Below are 22,656 nucleotides of genomic sequence, written 5' to 3' on the forward strand. Positions count from 1 at the left end.
TCAGATGAAATCTGGAAAGAAGCTTTCTGAGAAACTGCTTAGTGTTCTGTTAATTCATCTCACGGAGTTACATCTGTATTTCGTCGATCTCTTTGCTAGCCTTATTTCTGTGGAATCTGAGAACAGATATTTCGGATCCCTTGGAAGACTATAGGGCCAAAGGAAATATCCTCCGATAACAAAGAGAAAGAAGCTTTCTGAGAAACTTCTTTGTGTTCTGTGAAATCATCTCACAGAGTTACAGCGTTCCCCTCAAGAAGCCTTTCGCTAAGACAGTTCTTGTGGAATTGGCAAAGTGATATTTGGAAGCCCATAGAGGGCAACGTTGAAAATGGAAATATCTTCCGATGAAATCTGGAAAGAAGCTTTCTGAGAAACTGCTTAGTGTTCTGTTAATTCATCTCACAGAGTTACATCTGTATTTCGTGGATCTCTTTGCTAGCCTTATTTCTGTGGAATCTGAGAACAGATATTTCGGATCCCTTGGAAGACTATAGGACCAAAGGAAATATCCTCTGATAACAAGGAGAAAGAAGCTTTCTGAGAAACTTCTTTGTGTTCTGTGAAATCATCTCACAGAGTTACAGCTTTCCCCTCAAGAAGCCTTTCGCTAAGACAGTTCTTGTGGAATTGGCAATGTGATATTTGGAAGCCCATAGAGGACAACGGTGAAAATGGAAATATCTTCAGATGAAATATGGAAAGAAGCTTTCTGTGAAACTGCTTAGTGTTCTGTTAATTCATCTCACAGAGTTACATCTGTATTTCGTGGATCTCTTTGCTAGCCTTATTTCTGAGGAATCTGAGAACAGATATTTCGGATCCCATGGAAGACTATAGGGCCAAAGGAAATATCCTCTGATAACAAAGAGAAAGAAGCTTTCTGAGAAACTTCTTTGTGTTCTGTGAAATCATCTCACAGAGTTACAGCTTTCCCCTCAAGAAGCCTTTCGCCAAGACAGTTCTTGTGGAATAGGCAAAGTGATATTTGGAATCCCATAGAGGGCTAGGGTGAAAAAGGAAATATCCTCAGATGAAATCTGTAAAGAAGCTTTCTGAGAAACTGCTTAGTGTTCTGTTAATTCATCTCACAGAGTTACATCTGTATTTCGTGGATCTCTTTGCTGGCCTTATTTCTGTGGAATCTGAGAACAGATATTTCGGATCCCTTGGAAGACTATAGGGCCAAAGGAAATATCCTCGGATAACAAAGAGAAAGAAGCTTTCTGAGAAACTTCTTTGTGCTCTGTGAAATCATCTCACAGAGTTACAGCTTTCCCCTCATAAGCCTTTCGCTAAGACAGTTCTTGTGGAATTGGCAAAGTGATATTTGGAAGCCCATAGAGGGCAACGTTGAAAATGGAAATATCTTCAGATGAAATCTGGAAAGAGGCTTTCTGAGAAACTGCTTAGTGTTCTGTTAATTCATCTCACAGAGTTACATCTGTATTTCGTGGATCTCTTTGCTAGCCTTATTTCTGTGGAATCTGAGAACAGATATTTCGGATCCCTTGGAAGACTATAGGACCAAAGGAAATATCCTCTGATAACAAGGAGAAAGAAGCTTTCTGAGAAACTTCTTTGTGTTCTGTGAAATCATCTCACAGAGTTACAGCTTTCCCCTCAAGAAGCCTTTCGCTAAGACAGTTCTTGTGGAATTGGCAATGTGATATTTGGGAGCCCATAGAGGACAAAGGTGAAAATGGAAATATCTTCAGATGAAATATGGAAAGAAGCTTTCTGTGAAACTGCTTAGTGTTCTGTTAATTCATCTCACAGAGTTACATCTGTATTTCGTGGATCTCTTTGCTAGCCTTATTTCTGTGGAATCTGAGAACAGATATTTCGGATCCCTTTGAAGACTATATAGCCAAAGGAAATATCCTCCGATAACAAAGAGAAAGAAGCTTTCTGAGAAACTTCTTTGTGTTCTGTGAAATCATCTCACAGAGTTACAGCTTTCCCCTCAAGAAGCCTTTCGCTAAGACAGTTCTTGTGGAATTGGCAAAGTGATATTTGGAAGCCCATAGAGGGCTATGGTGAAAAAGGACATATTCTCAGATGCAATCTGGAAAGAAGCTTTCTGAGAAACTGCTTAGTGTTCTGGTAATTCATCTCACAGAGTTACATCTGTATTTCGTGGATCTCTTTGCTATCCTTATTTCTGTGGAATCTGAGAACAAATATTTCGGATCCCTTTGAAGACTATAGGGCCAAAGAAAATATCCTCCGATAACAAAGAGAAAGAAGCTTTCTGAGAAACTTCTTTGTGTTCTGTGAAATCATCTCACAGAGTTACAGCTTTCCCCTCAAGAAGCCTTTCGCTAAGACAGTTCTTGTGGAATTGGCAAAGTGATATTTGGAAGCCCTTAGAGGGGTATGGTGAAAAAGCAAATATCCTCAGTTGAAATCTGGAAAGAAGCTTTCTGAGAAACTGCCTAGTTTTCTGTTAATTCATCTCACAGAGTTACAGCTTTCCCCTCAAGAAGCCTTTCGCTAAGACAGTTCTTGTGGAATTGGTAAAGTGATATTTGGAAGCCCATAGAGGGCTATGGTGAAAATGGAAATATCCTCAGATGAAATCTGGAAAGAAGCTTTCTGAGAAACTGCTTAGTGTTCTGTTAATTCATCTCACTGAGCTACATCTGTATTTCGTGGATCTCTTTGCTAACCTTATTACTGTGGAATCTGAGAACAGATATTTCGGATCACTTGGAAAACTATAGGGCCAAAGGAAATATCCTCCGATAACAAAGAGAAAGAAGCTTTCTGAGAAACTTCTTTGTGTTCTGTGAAATCATCTCACAGAGTTACACTTTCCCCTCAAGAAGCCTTTCGCTAAGACAGTTCTTGTGGAATTTCAAAGTGATATTTGGAAGCCCATAGAGGGCTATGGTGAAAAAGGAAATATCCTCAGGTGATATCTGGAAAGAAGCTTTCTGAGAAACTGCTTAGTGTTCTGTTAATCATCTCACAGAGTTACATCTGTATTTCGTGGATCTCTTTGCTAGCCTTACTTCTGTGGAATCTGAGAACAGATATTTCGGATCCCTTTAAAGACTCTAGGGCCAAAGTAACTATCCTCCGATAACAAAGAGAAAGAAGCTTTCTGAGAAACTTCTTTGGGTTCTGTGAAATCATCTCACAGAGTTACAGCTTTCCCCTCAAGAAGCCTTTTGCTAAGACAGTTCTTGTGGAATTGGCAAAGTGATATTTCGAAGCCCTTAGAGGGTTATGGTGAAAAAGGAAATATCCTCAGAGGAAATCTGGAAAGAAAATTTCTGAGAAACTGCTTAGTGTCCTGTTAATTCATCTCACAGAGTTACATCTGTATTTCGTGGATCTCTTTGCTAGCCTTATTTCTGTGGAATCTGAGAACAGATTTACGGATCCCTTGGAAGAATATAGGGCCAAAGGAAATATCCTCCGATAACAAAGAGAAAGAAGCTTTCTGAGAAACTTCTTTGTGTTCTGTGAAATCATCTCACAGAGTTACAGCTTTCCCCTCAAGAAGCCTTTCGCTAAGACAGTTCTTGTGGAATTGGCAAAGTGATATGGGGAAGCCCATAGAGGGCTATGGTGAAAAAGGAAATATCCTCACATGAAATCTGGAAAGAAGCTTTCTGACAAACTGCTTAGTGTTCTGTTAATTCATCTCACACAGTTACATCTGTATTTCGCGGATCTCTTTGCTAGCCTTATTTCTGTGGAAACTGAGAACAGATATTACGGATCCCTTGGAAGACTATAGGGCCAAAGGAAATATCCTCCGATAACAAAGACAAAGAAGTTTTCTGAGAAACTTCTTTGTATTCTGTGAAATCATCTCACAGAGTTACAGCTTTCCCCTCAAGAAGCCTTTCGCTAAGACAGTTCTTGTGGAATTGGCAAAGTGATATTTGGAAGCCCATAGAGGACAACGGTGAAAATGGAAATATCTTCAGATGAAATCTGGAAAGAAGCTTTCTGAGAAACTGCTTAGTGTTCTGTTAATTCATCTCACAGAGTTACATGTGTATTTCGTGGATCTCTTTGCTAGCCTTATTTCTATTGGAATCTGAAAACAGATATTTCGGATCCCTTGGAAGACTATAGGGCCAAAGGAAATATCCTCCGATAACAAAGAGAAAGAAGCTTTCTGAGAAACTTCTTTGTGTTCTGTGAAATCATCTCACAGAGTTACAGCTTTTCCCTCAAGAAGCCTTTCGCTAAGACAGTTCTTGTGGAATTGGCAAAGTGATATTTGGAAGCCCATAGAGGGTTATGGTGAAAAAGGAAATATCCTCAGATGAAATATGGAAAGAAGCTTTATGAGAAACTGCTTAGTGTTCTGATAATTCATCTCACAGTGTTACATCTGTATTTCGTGGATCTCTTTGCTAGCCTTATTTCTGTGGAATATGAGAACAGATATTTCGGATCCCTTGGAAGACTATAGGGCCAAAGGAAATATCCTCCGATAACAAAGAGAAAGAAGATTTCTGAGAAACTTCTTTGTGTTCTGTGAAATCATCTCACAGAGTTACAGCTTTCCCCTCAAGAAGCCTTTCGCTAAGACAGTTCTTGTGGAATTGGCAAAGTGATATTTGGAAGCCCATAGAGGGGTATGGTGAAAATGGAAATATCCTCAGATGAAATCTGGAAAGAAGCTTTCTGAGAAACAGCTTAGTGTTCTGTTAATTCATCTCACAGAGTTACATCTGTATTTCGTGGATCTCTTTGCTAGCCTTATTTCTGTGGAATCTGAGAACAGATATTTCTGATCACTTGTAAAACTCTAGGGCCAAAGGAAATATCCTCCGATAACAAAGGGAAAGAAGCTTTCTGAGAAACTTCTTTGTGTTCTGTGAAATCATCTCACAGAGTTACAGCTTTCCCCTCAAGAAGCCTTTCGCTAAGACAGTTCTTGTGGAATTGGCAAACTGATATTTGGAAGCCCATAGAGGGCTATGTCGAAAAAGGAAATATCCTCAGATGAAATCTGGAAAGAAGCTTTCTGAGAAACTGCTTAGTGTTCTGTTAATTCATCTCACTGAGTTACATCTGTATTTCGTGGATCTCTTTGCTAGCCTTATTTCTGTGGAATCTGAGAAAAGATATTTCGGATCCCTCGGAAGACTATAGGGCCAAAGGAAATATCCTCCGATAACAAAGAGAAAGAAGCTTTCTGAGAAACTTCTTTGTGTTCTGTGAAATCATCTCACAGAGTTACAGCTTTCCCCTCAAGAAGCCTTTGGCTAAGACAGTTCTTGTGGAATTGGCAAAGTGCTATTCGGAAGCCCATAGAGGGCTATGGTGAAAATGCAAATTTCCTCAGAGGAAATCTGGAAAGAAGCTTTCTGAGAAACTGCTTAGTGTTCTGTTAATTCATCGCACAGAGTTACATCTGTATTTCGTGGATCTCTTTGCTAGCCTTATTTCTGTGGAATCTGAGAAGAGATATGTCGGATCCCTTGGAAGACTATAGGGCCAAAGGAAATATCCTCCGATAACAAAGAGAAAGAAGCTTTCTGAGAAACTTCTTTGTGTTCTGTGAAATCATCTCACAGAGTTACAGCTTTCCCCTCAATAAGCCTTTCGCTAAGACAGTTCTTGTGGAATTGGCAAAGTGATATTTGGAAGCCCATAGAGGGCTATGGTGAAAATGGAAATATCCTCAGAAGAAATCTGGAAAGAAGCTTTCTGAGAAACTGCTTAGTGTTCTGTTAATTCATCTCACTGAGTTACATCTGTATCTCGTGGATCTCTTTGCTAGCCTTATTTCTGTGGAATCTGAGAACAGATATTTCGGATCACTTGGAAAACTATAGGGCCAAAGGAAATATCCTCCGATAACAAAGGGAAAGAAGCTTTCTGAGAAACTTCTTTGTGTTCTGTGAAATCATCTCACAGAGTTACAGCTTTCCCCTGAGGAAGCCTTTCGCTAAGACAGTTCTTGTGGATTTGGCAAAGTGATATTTGGAAGCCCATAGAGGGCTATGATGAAAAAGGAAATATCCTCAGATGAAATCTGGAAAGAAGTTTTCTGAGAAACTGCTTAGTGTTCTGTTAATTCATCTCACAGAGTTACATCTGTATTTCGTGGATCTCTTTGCTAGCCTTATTTCTGTGGAATATGGGAACAGATATTTCGGATCCCTTTGAAGACTATAGGGCCAAAGAAAATATCCTCCGATAACAAAGAGAAAGAATCTTTCTGTGTAACTTCTTTGTGTTCTGTGAAATCATCTGACAGAGTTAGAGCTTTCCACTCAAGAAGCCTTTCGCTAAGACAGTTCTTGTGGAATTGGCAAAGTGCTATTTGGAAGCCCTTAGAGGGGTACGGTGAAAATGGAAATATCTTCAGATGAAATCTCGAAAGAAGTTTTCTGAGAAACTGCTTAGTTTTCTATTAATTCATCTCACAGAGTTACCTCTGTATTTCGTGGATCACTTTGCTAGCCTTATTTCTGTGGAATCTGAGAACAGATATTTCGGATCCCTTGGAAGACTATAGGGCCAAGGGAAATATCCTCCGATAACCAAGAGAAAGAAGCTTTCTGAGAAAATTCTTTGTGTTCTGTGAAATCATCTCACAGAGTTACAGCTTTCCCCTCAAGAAGCCTTTCGCTAAGACAGTTCTTGTGGAATTGGCAAAGTGATATTCCGAAGCCCATAGAGTTCTATGGTGAAAACGGAAGTTTCCTCAGAGGAAATCTGGAAAGAAGCTTTCTGAGAAACTGCTTAGTGTTCTGTTAATTCATCTCACAGAGTTACATCTGTATTTCGTGGATCTCTTTGCTAGCCTTATTTCTGTGGAATCTGAGAACAGATATTACGGATCCCTTGGAAGACTATTGGGCCAAAGGAAATATCCTCCGATAACAAAGAGAAAGAATCTTTCTGAGAAACTTCTTTGTGTTCTGTGAAATCATGTCACAGAGTTACAGCTTTCCGCTCAAGAAGCCTTTCGCTAAGACAGTTCTTGTGGAATTGGCAAAGTGATATTTGGAAGCCCATAGAGGGCTATGGTGAAAAAGGAAATATCCTCAGATGGAATCTGGAAAGAAGCTTTCTGAGAAACTGCTTAGTGTTCTGTTAATTCATCTCACAGAGTTACATCTGTATTTCGGGGTTCTCTTTGCTAGCCTTATTTCTGTGGAATCTGAGAACAGGTATTTCGGATCCCTTTGAAGACTATAGGGCCAAAGGAAATATCCTCCGATAACAAAGAGAAAGAAGCTTTCTGAGAAACTTCTTTGAGTTCTGTGAAATCATCTCACAGAGATACAGCTTTCCCCTCAAGAAGCCTTTCGCTAAGACAGTTCTTGTGGAATTGGCAAAGTGATATTTGGAAGCCCATAGAGGGCTATGGTGAAAAAGGAAATATCCTCAGATGGAATCTGGAAAGAAGCTTTCTGAGAAACTGCTTAGTGTTCTGTTAATTCATCTCACAGAGTTACATCTGTATTTCGGGGTTCTCTTTGCTAGCCTTATTTCTGTGGAATCTGAGAACAGATATTTCGGATCCCTTTGAAGACTATAGGGCCAAAGGAAATATCCTCCGATAACAAAGAGAAAGAAGCTTTCTGAGAAACTTCTTTGAGTTCTGTGAAATCATCTCACAGAGATACAGCTTTCCCCTCAAGAAGTCTTTCGCTAAGACAGTTATTGTGGAATTGGCAAAGTGATATTCGGAAGCCCTTAGAGGGCTATGGTGAAAATGGAAATGTCCTCAGGGGAAATCTGGAAAGAAGTTTTCTGAGAAACTGCTTAGTGTTCTGTTAATTCATCTCACAGAGTTGCATCTGTATTTCGTGGATCTCTTTGCTAGTCTTATTTCTGTGGAATCTGATAACAGATATTTCGGATCCCTTGGAAGACTATAGGGCCAAAGGAAATATCCTCCGATAACAAAGAGAAAGAAGCTTTCTGAGAAACTTCTTTGTGTTCTGTGAAATCATCTCACAGAGTTACAGCTTTCCCCTCAAGAAGCCTTTGGCTAAGCCAGTTCTTGTGGAATTGGCAAAGTGATATTTGGAAGCCCATAGAGGGCTATGGTGAAAAAGGAAATATTCTCAGGTGAAATCTGGAAAGAAGCTCTCTGAGAAACTGCTTAGTGTTCTGTTAATCATCTCACAGAGTTACGTCTGTATTTCGTGGATCTCTTTGCTAGCCTTATTTCTTTGGAATCTGAGAACAGATATTTCGGATCCCTTGGAAGTCTATAGGGCCAAAGGAAATATCCTCCGATAACAAAGAGAAAGAAGCTTTCTGAGAAACTTCTTTGTGTTCTGTGAAATTATCTCACAGAGTTACAGCTTTCCCCTCAGGAAGCCTTTCGTTAAGACAGTTCTTGTGGATTTGGCAAAGTGATATTTGGAAGCCCATAGAGGGCTATGATGAAAAAGGAAATATCCTCAGATGAAATCTGGAAAGAAGCTTTCTGAGAAACTACTTAGTGTTCTGTTAATTCATCTCACAGAGTTACATCTGTATTTCGTGGATCTCTTTGCTAGCCTTATTTCTGTGGAATATGGGAACAGATATTTCGGATCCCTTTGAAGACTATAGGGCCAAAGAAAATATCCTCCGATAACAAAGAGAAAGAATCTTTCTGTGTAACTTCTTTGTGTTCTGTGAAATCATCTGACAGAGTTAGAGCTTTCCACTCAAGAAGCCTTTCGCTAAGACAGTTCTTGTGGAATTGGCAAAGTGCTATTTGGAAGCCCTTAGAGGGGTACGGTGAAAATGGAAATATCTTCAGATGAAATCTCGAAAGAAGTTTTCTGAGAAACTGCTTAGTTTTCTATTAATTCATCTCACAGAGTTACCTCTGTATTTCGTGGATCACTTTGCTAGCCTTATTTCTGTGGAATCTGAGAACAGATATTTCGGATCCCTTGGAAGACTATAGGACCAAAGGAAATATCCTCTGATAACAAGGAGAAAGAAGCTTTCTGAGAAACTTCTTTGTGTTCTGTGAAATCATCTCACAGAGTTACAGATTTCCCCTCAAGAAGCCTTTCGCTAAGACAGTTCTTGTGGAATTGGCAAAGTGATATTTGGAAGCCCATAGAGGACAACGGTGAAAATGGAAATATCTTCAGATGAAATCTGGAAAGAAGCTTTCTGTGAAACTGCTTAGTGTTCTGTTAATTCATCTCACAGAGTTACATGTGTATTTCGTGGATCTCTTTGCTAGCCTTATTTCTATTGGAATCTGAAAACAGATATTTCGGATCCCTTGGAAGACTATAGGGCCAAAGGAAATATCCTCCGATAACAAAGAGAAAGAAGCTTTCTGAGAAACTTCTTTGTGTTCTGTGAAATCATCTCACAGAGTTACAGCTTTTCCCTCAAGAAGCCTTTCGCTAAGACAGTTCTTGTGGAATTGGCAAAGTGATATTTGGAAGCCCATAGAGGGTTATGGTGAAAAAGGAAATATCCTCAGATGAAATATGGAAAGAAGCTTTATGAGAAACTGCTTAGTGTTCTGTTAATTCATCTCACAGTGTTACATCTGTATTTCGTGGATCTCTTTGCTAGCCTTATTTCTGTGGAATATGAGAACAGATATTTCGGATCCCTTGGAAGACTATAGGGCCAAAGGAAATATCCTCCGATAACAAAGAGAAAGAAGATTTCTGAGAAACTTCTTTGTGTTCTGTGAAATCATCTCACAGAGTTACAGCTTTCCCCTCAAGAAGCCTTTCGCTAAGACAGTTCTTGTGGAATTGGCAAAGTGATATTTGGAAGCCCATAGAGGGGTATGGTGAAAATGGAAATATCCTCAGATGAAATCTGGAAAGAAGCTTTCTGAGAAACAGCTTAGTGTTCTGTTAATTCATCTCACAGAGTTACATCTGTATTTCGTGGATCTCTTTGCTAGCCTTATTTCTGTGGAATCTGAGAACAGATATTTCGGATCCCTTGGAGTACTATAGGGCCAAAGGAAATATCCTCCGATAACAAAGAGAAAGAATCTTTCTGAGAAACTTCTTTGTGTTTTGTGAAATCATCTCACATACTTACAGCTTTCCCCTCAAGAAGCCTTTCGCTAAGACAGTTCTTGTGGAATTGGCAAAGTGATATTTGGAAGCCCTTAGAGGGCTATGGTGAAAATGGAAATATCCTCAGATGAAATCTGGAAAGAAGCTTTCTGAGAAACTGCTTAGTGTTCTGTTAATTCATCTCACAGAGTTACATCTGTATTTCGTGGATCTCTTTGCTAGCCTTATTTCTGTGGAATCTGAGAACAGATATTTCGGATCACTTGGAAAACTCTAGGGCCAAAGGAAATATCCTCCGATAACAAAGGGAAAGAAGCTTTCTGAGAAACTTCTTTGTGTTCTGTGAAATCATCTCACAGAGTTACAGCTTTCCCCTCAAGAAGCCTTTCGCTAAGACAGTTCTTGTGGAATTGGCAAACTGATATTTGGAAGCCCATAGAGGGCTATGGCGAAAAAGGAAATATCCTCAGATGAAATCTGGAAAGAAGCTTTCTGAGAAACTGCTTAGTGTTCTGTTAATTCATCTCACTGAGTTACATCTGTATTTCGTGGATCTCTTTGCTAGCCTTATTTCTGTGGAATCTGAGAAAAGATATTTCGGATCCCTCGGAAGACTATAGGGCCAAAGGAAATATCCTCCGATAACAAAGAGAAAGAAGCTTTCTGAGAAACTTCTTTGTGTTCTGTGAAATCATCTCACAGAGTTACAGCTTTCCCCTCAAGAAGCCTTTCGCTAAGACAGTTCTTGTGGAATTGGCAAAGTGATATTTGGAAGCCCATAGAGGGCTATGGTGAAAATGGAAATATCCTCAGAAGAAATCTGGAAAGAAGCTTTCTGAGAAACTGCTTAGTGTTCTGTTAATTCATCTCACTGAGTTACATCTGTATTTCGTGGATCTCTTTGCTAGCCTTATTTCTGTGGAATCTGAGAACAGATATTTCAGATCCCTTGAAAGACTATAGGGCCAAAGGAAATATACTCCGATAACAAAGAGAAAGAAGCTTTCTGAGAAACTTCTTTGTGTTCTGTGAAATTATCTCACAGAGTTACAGCTTTCCCCTCAAGAAGCCTTTCGCTAAGACAGTTCTTGTGGAATTGGCAAAGTGATATTTGGAAGCCCATAGAGGGCTACGGTGAAAATGGAAATATCCTCAGATGAAATCTGGAAAGAAGCTTTCTGAGAAACTGCTTAGTGTTCTGTTAATTCATCTCACGGAGTTACATCTGTATTTCGTCGATCTCTTTGCTAGCCTTATTTCTGTGGAATCTGAGAACAGATATTTCGGATCCCTTGGAAGACTATAGGGCCAAAGGAAATATCCTCCGATAACAAAGAGAAAGAAGCTTTCTGAGAAACTTCTTTGTGTTCTGTGAAATCATCTCACAGAGTTACAGCGTTCCCCTCAAGAAGCCTTTCGCTAAGACAGTTCTTGTGGAATTGGCAAAGTGATATTTGGAAGCCCATAGAGGGCAACGTTGAAAATGGAAATATCTTCCGATGAAATCTGGAAAGAAGCTTTCTGAGAAACTGCTTAGTGTTCTGTTAATTCATCTCACAGAGTTACATCTGTATTTCGTGGATCTCTTTGCTAGCCTTATTTCTGTGGAATCTGAGAACAGATATTTCGGATCCCTTGGAAGACTATAGGACCAAAGGAAATATCCTCTGATAACAAGGAGAAAGAAGCTTTCTGAGAAACTTCTTTGTGTTCTGTGAAATCATCTCACAGAGTTACAGCTTTCCCCTCAAGAAGCCTTTCGCTAAGACAGTTCTTGTGGAATTGGCAATGTGATATTTGGAAGCCCATAGAGGACAACGGTGAAAATGGAAATATCTTCAGATGAAATATGGAAAGAAGCTTTCTGTGAAACTGCTTAGTGTTCTGTTAATTCATCTCACAGAGTTACATCTGTATTTCGTGGATCTCTTTGCTAGCCTTATTTCTGAGGAATCTGAGAACAGATATTTCGGATCCCATGGAAGACTATAGGGCCAAAGGAAATATCCTCTGATAACAAAGAGAAAGAAGCTTTCTGAGAAACTTCTTTGTGTTCTGTGAAATCATCTCACAGAGTTACAGCTTTCCCCTCAAGAAGCCTTTCGCCAAGACAGTTCTTGTGGAATAGGCAAAGTGATATTTGGAATCCCATAGAGGGCTAGGGTGAAAAAGGAAATATCCTCAGATGAAATCTGTAAAGAAGCTTTCTGAGAAACTGCTTAGTGTTCTGTTAATTCATCTCACAGAGTTACATCTGTATTTCGTGGATCTCTTTGCTGGCCTTATTTCTGTGGAATCTGAGAACAGATATTTCGGATCCCTTGGAAGACTATAGGGCCAAAGGAAATATCCTCGGATAACAAAGAGAAAGAAGCTTTCTGAGAAACTTCTTTGTGCTCTGTGAAATCATCTCACAGAGTTACAGCTTTCCCCTCATAAGCCTTTCGCTAAGACAGTTCTTGTGGAATTGGCAAAGTGATATTTGGAAGCCCATAGAGGGCAACGTTGAAAATGGAAATATCTTCAGATGAAATCTGGAAAGAGGCTTTCTGAGAAACTGCTTAGTGTTCTGTTAATTCATCTCACAGAGTTACATCTGTATTTCGTGGATCTCTTTGCTAGCCTTATTTCTGTGGAATCTGAGAACAGATATTTCGGATCCCTTGGAAGACTATAGGACCAAAGGAAATATCCTCTGATAACAAGGAGAAAGAAGCTTTCTGAGAAACTTCTTTGTGTTCTGTGAAATCATCTCACAGAGTTACAGCTTTCCCCTCAAGAAGCCTTTCGCTAAGACAGTTCTTGTGGAATTGGCAATGTGATATTTGGGAGCCCATAGAGGACAAAGGTGAAAATGGAAATATCTTCAGATGAAATATGGAAAGAAGCTTTCTGTGAAACTGCTTAGTGTTCTGTTAATTCATCTCACAGAGTTACATCTGTATTTCGTGGATCTCTTTGCTAGCCTTATTTCTGTGGAATCTGAGAACAGATATTTCGGATCCCTTTGAAGACTATATAGCCAAAGGAAATATCCTCCGATAACAAAGAGAAAGAAGCTTTCTGAGAAACTTCTTTGTGTTCTGTGAAATCATCTCACAGAGTTACAGCTTTCCCCTCATAAGCCTTTCGCTAAGACAGTTCTTGTGGAATTGGCAAAGTGATATTTGGAAGCCCATAGAGGGCTATGGTGAAAAAGGAAATATTCTCAGATGCAATCTGGAAAGAAGCTTTCTGAGAAACTGCTTAGTGTTCTGGTAATTCATCTCACAGAGTTACATCTGTATTTCGTGGATCTCTTTGCTATCCTTATTTCTGTGGAATCTGAGAACAAATATTTCGGATCCCTTTGAAGACTATAGGGCCAAAGAAAATATCCTCCGATAACAAAGAGAAAGAAGCTTTCTGAGAAACTTCTTTGTGTTCTGTGAAATCATCTCACAGAGTTACAGCTTTCCCCTCAAGAAGCCTTTCGCTAAGACAGTTCTTGTGGAATTGGCAAAGTGATATTTGGAAGCCCTTAGAGGGGTATGGTGAAAAAGCAAATATCCTCAGTTGAAATCTGGAAAGAAGCTTTCTGAGAAACTGCCTAGTTTTCTGTTAATTCATCTCACAGAGTTACAGCTTTCCCCTCAAGAAGCCTTTCGCTAAGACAGTTCTTGTGGAATTGGTAAAGTGATATTTGGAAGCCCATAGAGGGCTATGGTGAAAATGGAAATATCCTCAGATGAAATCTGGAAAGAAGCTTTCTGAGAAACTGCTTAGTGTTCTGTTAATTCATCTCACTGAGCTACATCTGTATTTCGTGGATCTCTTTGCTAACCTTATTACTGTGGAATCTGAGAACAGATATTTCGGATCACTTGGAAAACTATAGGGCCAAAGGAAATATCCTCCGATAACAAAGAGAAAGAAGCTTTCTGAGAAACTTCTTTGTGTTCTGTGAAATCATCTCACAGAGTTACACTTTCCCCTCAAGAAGCCTTTCGCTAAGACAGTTCTTGTGGAATTTCAAAGTGATATTTGGAAGCCCATAGAGGGCTATGGTGAAAAAGGAAATATCCTCAGGTGATATCTGGAAAGAAGCTTTCTGAGAAACTGCTTAGTGTTCTGTTAATCATCTCACAGAGTTACATCTGTATTTCGTGGATCTCTTTGCTAGCCTTACTTCTGTGGAATCTGAGAACAGATATTTCGGATCCCTTTAAAGACTCTAGGGCCAAAGTAACTATCCTCCGATAACAAAGAGAAAGAAGCTTTCTGAGAAACTTCTTTGGGTTCTGTGAAATCATCTCACAGAGTTACAGCTTTCCCCTCAAGAAGCCTTTTGCTAAGACAGTTCTTGTGGAATTGGCAAAGTGATATTTCGAAGCCCTTAGAGGGTTATGGTGAAAAAGGAAATATCCTCAGAGGAAATCTGGAAAGAAAATTTCTGAGAAACTGCTTAGTGTCCTGTTAATTCATCTCACAGAGTTACATCTGTATTTCGTGGATCTCTTTGCTAGCCTTATTTCTGTGGAATCTGAGAACAGATTTACGGATCCCTTGGAAGAATATAGGGCCAAAGGAAATATCCTCCGATAACAAAGAGAAAGAAGCTTTCTGAGAAACTTCTTTGTGTTCTGTGAAATCATCTCACAGAGTTACAGCTTTCCCCTCAAGAAGCCTTTCGCTAAGACAGTTCTTGTGGAATTGGCAAAGTGATATGGGGAAGCCCATAGAGGGCTATGGTGAAAAAGGAAATATCCTCACATGAAATCTGGAAAGAAGCTTTCTGACAAACTGCTTAGTGTTCTGTTAATTCATCTCACACAGTTACATCTGTATTTCGCGGATCTCTTTGCTAGCCTTATTTCTGTGGAAACTGAGAACAGATATTACGGATCCCTTGGAAGACTATAGGGCCAAAGGAAATATCCTCCGATAACAAAGACAAAGAAGTTTTCTGAGAAACTTCTTTGTATTCTGTGAAATCATCTCACAGAGTTACAGCTTTCCCCTCAAGAAGCCTTTCGCTAAGACAGTTCTTGTGGAATTGGCAAAGTGATATTTGGAAGCCCATAGAGGACAACGGTGAAAATGGAAATATCTTCAGATGAAATCTGGAAAGAAGCTTTCTGAGAAACTGCTTAGTGTTCTGTTAATTCATCTCACAGAGTTACATGTGTATTTCGTGGATCTCTTTGCTAGCCTTATTTCTATTGGAATCTGAAAACAGATATTTCGGATCCCTTGGAAGACTATAGGGCCAAAGGAAATATCCTCCGATAACAAAGAGAAAGAAGCTTTCTGAGAAACTTCTTTGTGTTCTGTGAAATCATCTCACAGAGTTACAGCTTTTCCCTCAAGAAGCCTTTCGCTAAGACAGTTCTTGTGGAATTGGCAAAGTGATATTTGGAAGCCCATAGAGGGTTATGGTGAAAAAGGAAATATCCTCAGATGAAATATGGAAAGAAGCTTTATGAGAAACTGCTTAGTGTTCTGATAATTCATCTCACAGTGTTACATCTGTATTTCGTGGATCTCTTTGCTAGCCTTATTTCTGTGGAATATGAGAACAGATATTTCGGATCCCTTGGAAGACTATAGGGCCAAAGGAAATATCCTCCGATAACAAAGAGAAAGAAGATTTCTGAGAAACTTCTTTGTGTTCTGTGAAATCATCTCACAGAGTTACAGCTTTCCCCTCAAGAAGCCTTTCGCTAAGACAGTTCTTGTGGAATTGGCAAAGTGATATTTGGAAGCCCATAGAGGGGTATGGTGAAAATGGAAATATCCTCAGATGAAATCTGGAAAGAAGCTTTCTGAGAAACAGCTTAGTGTTCTGTTAATTCATCTCACAGAGTTACATCTGTATTTCGTGGATCTCTTTGCTAGCCTTATTTCTGTGGAATCTGAGAACAGATATTTCGGATCACTTGTAAAACTCTAGGGCCAAAGGAAATATCCTCCGATAACAAAGGGAAAGAAGCTTTCTGAGAAACTTCTTTGTGTTCTGTGAAATCATCTCACAGAGTTACAGCTTTCCCCTCAAGAAGCCTTTCGCTAAGACAGTTCTTGTGGAATTGGCAAACTGATATTTGGAAGCCCATAGAGGGCTATGTCGAAAAAGGAAATATCCTCAGATGAAATCTGGAAAGAAGCTTTCTGAGAAACTGCTTAGTGTTCTGTTAATTCATCTCACTGAGTTACATCTGTATTTCGTGGATCTCTTTGCTAGCCTTATTTCTGTGGAATCTGAGAAAAGATATTTCGGATCCCTCGGAAGACTATAGGGCCAAAGGAAATATCCTCCGATAACAAAGAGAAAGAAGCTTTCTGAGAAACTTCTTTGTGTTCTGTGAAATCATCTCACAGAGTTACAGCTTTCCCCTCAAGAAGCCTTTGGCTAAGACAGTTCTTGTGGAATTGGCAAAGTGCTATTCGGAAGCCCATAGAGGGCTATGGTGAAAATGCAAATTTCCTCAGAGGAAATCTGGAAAGAAGCTTTCTGAGAAACTGCTTAGTGTTCTGTTAATTCATCGCACAGAGTTACATCTGTATTTCGTGGATCTCTTTGCTAGCCTTATTTCTGTGGAATCTGAGAAGAGATATGTCGGATCCCTTGGAAGACTATAGGGCCAAAGGAAATATCCTCCGATAACAAAGAGAAAGAAGCTTTCTGAGAAACTTCTTTGTGTTCTGTGAAATCATCTCACAGAGTTACAGCTTTCCCCTCAATAAGCCTTTCGCTAAGACAGTTCTTGTGGAATTGGCAAAGTGATATTTGGAAGCCCATAGAGGGCTATGGTGAAAATGGAAATATCCTCAGAAGAAATCTGGAAAGAAGCTTTCTGAGAAACTGCTTAGTGTTCTGTTAATTCATCTCACTGAGTTACATCTGTATCTCGTGGATCTCTTTGCTAGCCTTATTTCTGTGGAATCTGAGAACAGATATTTCGGATCACTTGGAAAACTATAGGGCCAAAGGAAATATCCTCCGATAACAAAGGGAAAGAAGCTTTCTGAGAAACTTCTTTGTGTTCTGTGAAATCATCTCACAGAGTTACAGCTTTCCCCTGAGGAAGCCTTTCGCTAAGACAGTTCTTGTGGATTTGGCAAAGTGATATTTGGAAGCCCATAGAGGGCTATGATGAAAAAGGAAATATCCTCAGATGAAATCTGGAAAGAAGTTTTCTGAGAAACTGCTTAGTGTTCTGTTAATTCATCTCACAGAGTTACATCTGTATTTCGTGGATCTCTTTGCTAGCCTTATTTCTGTGGAATCTGAGAACAGATATTACGGATCCCTTGGAAGACTATTGGGCCAAAGGAAATATCCTCCGATAACAAAGAGAAAGAATCTTTCTGAGAAACTTCTTTGTGTTCTGTGAAATCATGTCACAGAGTTACAGCTTTCCGCTCAAGAAGCCTTTCGCTAAGACAGTTCTTGTGGAATTGGCAAAGTGATATTTGGAAGCCCATAGAGGGCTATGGTGAAAAAGGAAATATCCTCAGATGGAATCTGGAAAGAAGCTTTCTGAGAAACTGCTTAGTGTTCTGTTAATTCATCTCACAGAGTTACATCTGTATTTCGGGGTTCTCTTTGCTAGCCTTATTTCTGTGGAATCTGAGAACAGGTATTTCGGATCCCTTTGAAGACTATAGGGCCAAAGGAAATATCCTCCGATAACAAAGAGAAAGAAGCTTTCTGAGAAACTTCTTTGAGTTCTGTGAAATCATCTCACAGAGATACAGCTTTCCCCTCAAGAAGCCTTTCGCTAAGACAGTTCTTGTGGAATTGGCAAAGTGATATTTGGAAGCCCATAGAGGGCTATGGTGAAAAAGGAAATATCCTCAGATGGAATCTGGAAAGAAGCTTTCTGAGAAACTGCTTAGTGTTCTGTTAATTCATCTCACAGAGTTACATCTGTATTTCGGGGTTCTCTTTGCTAGCCTTATTTCTGTGGAATCTGAGAACAGATATTTCGGATCCCTTTGAAGACTATAGGGCCAAAGGAAATATCCTCCGATAACAAAGAGAAAGAAGCTTTCTGAGAAACTTCTTTGAGTTCTGTGAAATCATCTCACAGAGATACAGCTTTCCCCTCAAGAAGTCTTTCGCTAAGACAGTTATTGTGGAATTGGCAAAGTGATATTCGGAAGCCCTTAGAGGGCTATGGTGAAAATGGAAATGTCCTCAGGGGAAATCTGGAAAGAAGTTTTCTGAGAAACTGCTTAGTGTTCTGTTAATTCATCTCACAGAGTTGCATCTGTATTTCGTGGATCTCTTTGCTAGTCTTATTTCTGTGGAATCTGATAACAGATATTTCGGATCCCTTGGAAGACTATAGGGCCAAAGGAAATATCCTCCGATAACAAAGAGAAAGAAGCTTTCTGAGAAACTTCTTTGTGTTCTGTGAAATCATCTCACAGAGTTACAGCTTTCCCCTCAAGAAGCCTTTGGCTAAGCCAGTTCTTGTGGAATTGGCAAAGTGATATTTGGAAGCCCATAGAGGGCTATGGTGAAAAAGGAAATATTCTCAGGTGAAATCTGGAAAGAAGCTCTCTGAGAAACTGCTTAGTGTTCTGTTAATCATCTCACAGAGTTACGTCTGTATTTCGTGGATCTCTTTGCTAGCCTTATTTCTTTGGAATCTGAGAACAGATATTTCGGATCCCTTGGAAGTCTATAGGGCCAAAGGAAATATCCTCCGATAACAAAGAGAAAGAAGCTTTCTGAGAAACTTCTTTGTGTTCTGTGAAATTATCTCACAGAGTTACAGCTTTCCCCTCAGGAAGCCTTTCGTTAAGACAGTTCTTGTGGATTTGGCAAAGTGATATTTGGAAGCCCATAGAGGGCTATGATGAAAAAGGAAATATCCTCAGATGAAATCTGGAAAGAAGCTTTCTGAGAAACTACTTAGTGTTCTGTTAATTCATCTCACAGAGTTACATCTGTATTTCGTGGATCTCTTTGCTAGCCTTATTTCTGTGGAATATGGGAACAGATATTTCGGATCCCTTTGAAGACTATAGGGCCAAAGAAAATATCCTCCGATAACAAAGAGAAAGAATCTTTCTGTGTAACTTCTTTGTGTTCTGTGAAATCATCTGACAGAGTTAGAGCTTTCCACTCAAGAAGCCTTTCGCTAAGACAGTTCTTGTGGAATTGGCAAAGTGCTATTTGGAAGCCCTTAGAGGGGTACGGTGAAAATGGAAATATCTTCAGATGAAATCTCGAAAGAAGTTTTCTGAGAAACTGCTTAGTTTTCTATTAATTCATCTCACAGAGTTACCTCTGTATTTCGTGGATCACTTTGCTAGCCTTATTTCTGTGGAATCTGAGAACAGATATTTCGGATCCCTTGGAAGACTATAGGACCAAAGGAAATATCCTCTGATAACAAGGAGAAAGAAGCTTTCTGAGAAACTTCTTTGTGTTCTGTGAAATCATCTCACAGAGTTACAGATTTCCCCTCAAGAAGCCTTTCGCTAAGACAGTTCTTGTGGAATTGGCAAAGTGATATTTGGAAGCCCATAGAGGACAACGGTGAAAATGGAAATATCTTCAGATGAAATCTGGAAAGAAGCTTTCTGTGAAACTGCTTAGTGTTCTGTTAATTCATCTCACAGAGTTACATGTGTATTTCGTGGATCTCTTTGCTAGCCTTATTTCTATTGGAATCTGAAAACAGATATTTCGGATCCCTTGGAAGACTATAGGGCCAAAGGAAATATCCTCCGATAACAAAGAGAAAGAAGCTTTCTGAGAAACTTCTTTGTGTTCTGTGAAATCATCTCACAGAGTTACAGCTTTTCCCTCAAGAAGCCTTTCGCTAAGACAGTTCTTGTGGAATTGGCAAAGTGATATTTGGAAGCCCATAGAGGGTTATGGTGAAAAAGGAAATATCCTCAGATGAAATATGGAAAGAAGCTTTATGAGAAACTGCTTAGTGTTCTGTTAATTCATCTCACAGTGTTACATCTGTATTTCGTGGATCTCTTTGCTAGCCTTATTTCTGTGGAATATGAGAACAGATATTTCGGATCCCTTGGAAGACTATAGGGCCAAAGGAAATATCCTCCGATAACAAAGAGAAAGAAGATTTCTGAGAAACTTCTTTGTGTTCTGTGAAATCATCTCACAGAGTTACAGCTTTCCCCTCAAGAAGCCTTTCGCTAAGACAGTTCTTGTGGAATTGGCAAAGTGATATTTGGAAGCCCATAGAGGGGTATGGTGAAAATGGAAATATCCTCAGATGAAATCTGGAAAGAAGCTTTCTGAGAAACAGCTTAGTGTTCTGTTAATTCATCTCACAGAGTTACATCTGTATTTCGTGGATCTCTTTGCTAGCCTTATTTCTGTGGAATCTGAGAACAGATATTTCGGATCCCTTGGAGTACTATAGGGCCAAAGGAAATATCCTCCGATAACAAAGAGAAAGAATCTTTCTGAGAAACTTCTTTGTGTTTTGTGAAATCATCTCACATACTTACAGCTTTCCCCTCAAGAAGCCTTTCGCTAAGACAGTTCTTGTGGAATTGGCAAAGTGATATTTGGAAGCCCTTAGAGGGCTATGGTGAAAATGGAAATATCCTCAGATGAAATCTGGAAAGAAGCTTTCTGAGAAACTGCTTAGTGTTCTGTTAATTCATCTCACAGAGTTACATCTGTATTTCGTGGATCTCTTTGCTAGCCTTATTTCTGTGGAATCTGAGAACAGATATTTCGGATCACTTGGAAAACTCTAGGGCCAAAGGAAATATCCTCCGATAACAAAGGGAAAGAAGCTTTCTGAGAAACTTCTTTGTGTTCTGTGAAATCATCTCACAGAGTTACAGCTTTCCCCTCAAGAAGCCTTTCGCTAAGACAGTTCTTGTGGAATTGGCAAACTGATATTTGGAAGCCCATAGAGGGCTATGGCGAAAAAGGAAATATCCTCAGATGAAATCTGGAAAGAAGCTTTCTGAGAAACTGCTTAGTGTTCTGTTAATTCATCTCACTGAGTTACATCTGTATTTCGTGGATCTCTTTGCTAGCCTTATTTCTGTGGAATCTGAGAAAAGATATTTCGGATCCCTCGGAAGACTATAGGGCCAAAGGAAATATCCTCCGATAACAAAGAGAAAGAAGCTTTCTGAGAAACTTCTTTGTGTTCTGTGAAATCATCTCACAGAGTTACAGCTTTCCCCTCAAGAAGCCTTTCGCTAAGACAGTTCTTGTGGAATTGGCAAAGTGATATTTGGAAGCCCATAGAGGGCTATGGTGAAAATGGAAATATCCTCAGAAGAAATCTGGAAAGAAGCTTTCTGAGAAACTGCTTAGTGTTCTGTTAATTCATCTCACTGAGTTACATCTGTATCTCGTGGATCTCTTTGCTAGCCTTATTTCTGTGGAATCTGAGAACAGATATTTCGGATCACTTGGAAAACTATAGGGCCAAAGGAAATATCCTCCGATAACAAAGGGAAAGAAGCTTTCTGAGAAACTTCTTTGTGTTCTGTGAAATCATCTCACAGAGTTACAGCTTTCCCCTGAGGAAGCCTTTCGCTAAGACAGTTCTTGTGGATTTGGCAAAGTGATATTTGGAAGCCCATAGAGGGCTATGATGAAAAAGGAAATATCCTCAGATGAAATCTGGAAAGAAGCTTTCTGAGAAGCTGCTTAGTGTTCTGTTAATTCATCTCACAGAGTTACATCTGTATTTCGTGGATCTCTTTGCTAGCCTTTTTTCTGTGGAATATGGGAACAGATATTTCGGATCCCTTTGAAGACTATAGGGCCAAAGAAAATATCCTCCGATAACAAAGAGAAAGAATCTTTCTGTGTAACTTCTTTGTGTTCTGTGAAATCATCTGACAGAGTTAGAGCTTTCCACTCAAGAAGCCTTTCGCTAAGACAGTTCTTGTGGAATTGGCAAAGTGCTATTTGGAAGCCCTTAGAGGGGTACGGTGAAAATGGAAATATCTTCAGATGAAATCTCGAAAGAAGTTTTCTGAGAAACTGCTTAGTTTTCTATTAATTCATCTCACAGAGTTACCTCTGTATTTCGTGGATCACTTTGCTAGCCTTATTTCTGTGGAATCTGAGAACAGATATTTCGGATCCCTTGGAAGACTATAGGGCCAAGGGAAATATCCTCCGATAACCAAGAGAAAGAAGCTTTCTGAGAAAATTCTTTGTGTTCTGTGAAATCATCTCACAGAGTTACAGCTTTCCCCTCAAGAAGCCTTTCGCTAAGACAGTTCTTGTGGAATTGGCAAAGTGATATTCCGAAGCCCATAGAGTTCTATGGTGAAAACGGAAGTTTCCTCAGAGGAAATCTGGAAAGAAGCTTTCTGAGAAACTGCTTAGTGTTCTGTTAATTCATCTCACAGAGTTACATCTGTATTTCGTGGATCTCTTTGCTAGCCTTATTTCTGTGGAATCTGAGAACAGATATTTCGGATCCCTTGGAAGACTATAGGGCCAAAGGTAATATCCTCCGATAACAAAGAGAAAGAAGCTTTCTGAGAAATTTCTTTGCGTTCTCTCAAATCATCTCACAGAGTTACAGCTTTCGCCTCAAGGAGCATTTCGCTAAGACAGTTCTTGTGGAATTGGTAAAGTGATATTTGGAAGCCCATGGAGGCCTATGGTGAAAAAGGAAATATCCTCAGATGAAATCTGGAAAGAAGCTTT

Source organism: Macaca mulatta, chromosome 13, assembly GCF_049350105.2.
Source record: "Macaca mulatta isolate MMU2019108-1 chromosome 13, T2T-MMU8v2.0, whole genome shotgun sequence".
NCBI lineage: Eukaryota > Metazoa > Chordata > Mammalia > Primates > Cercopithecidae > Macaca > Macaca mulatta.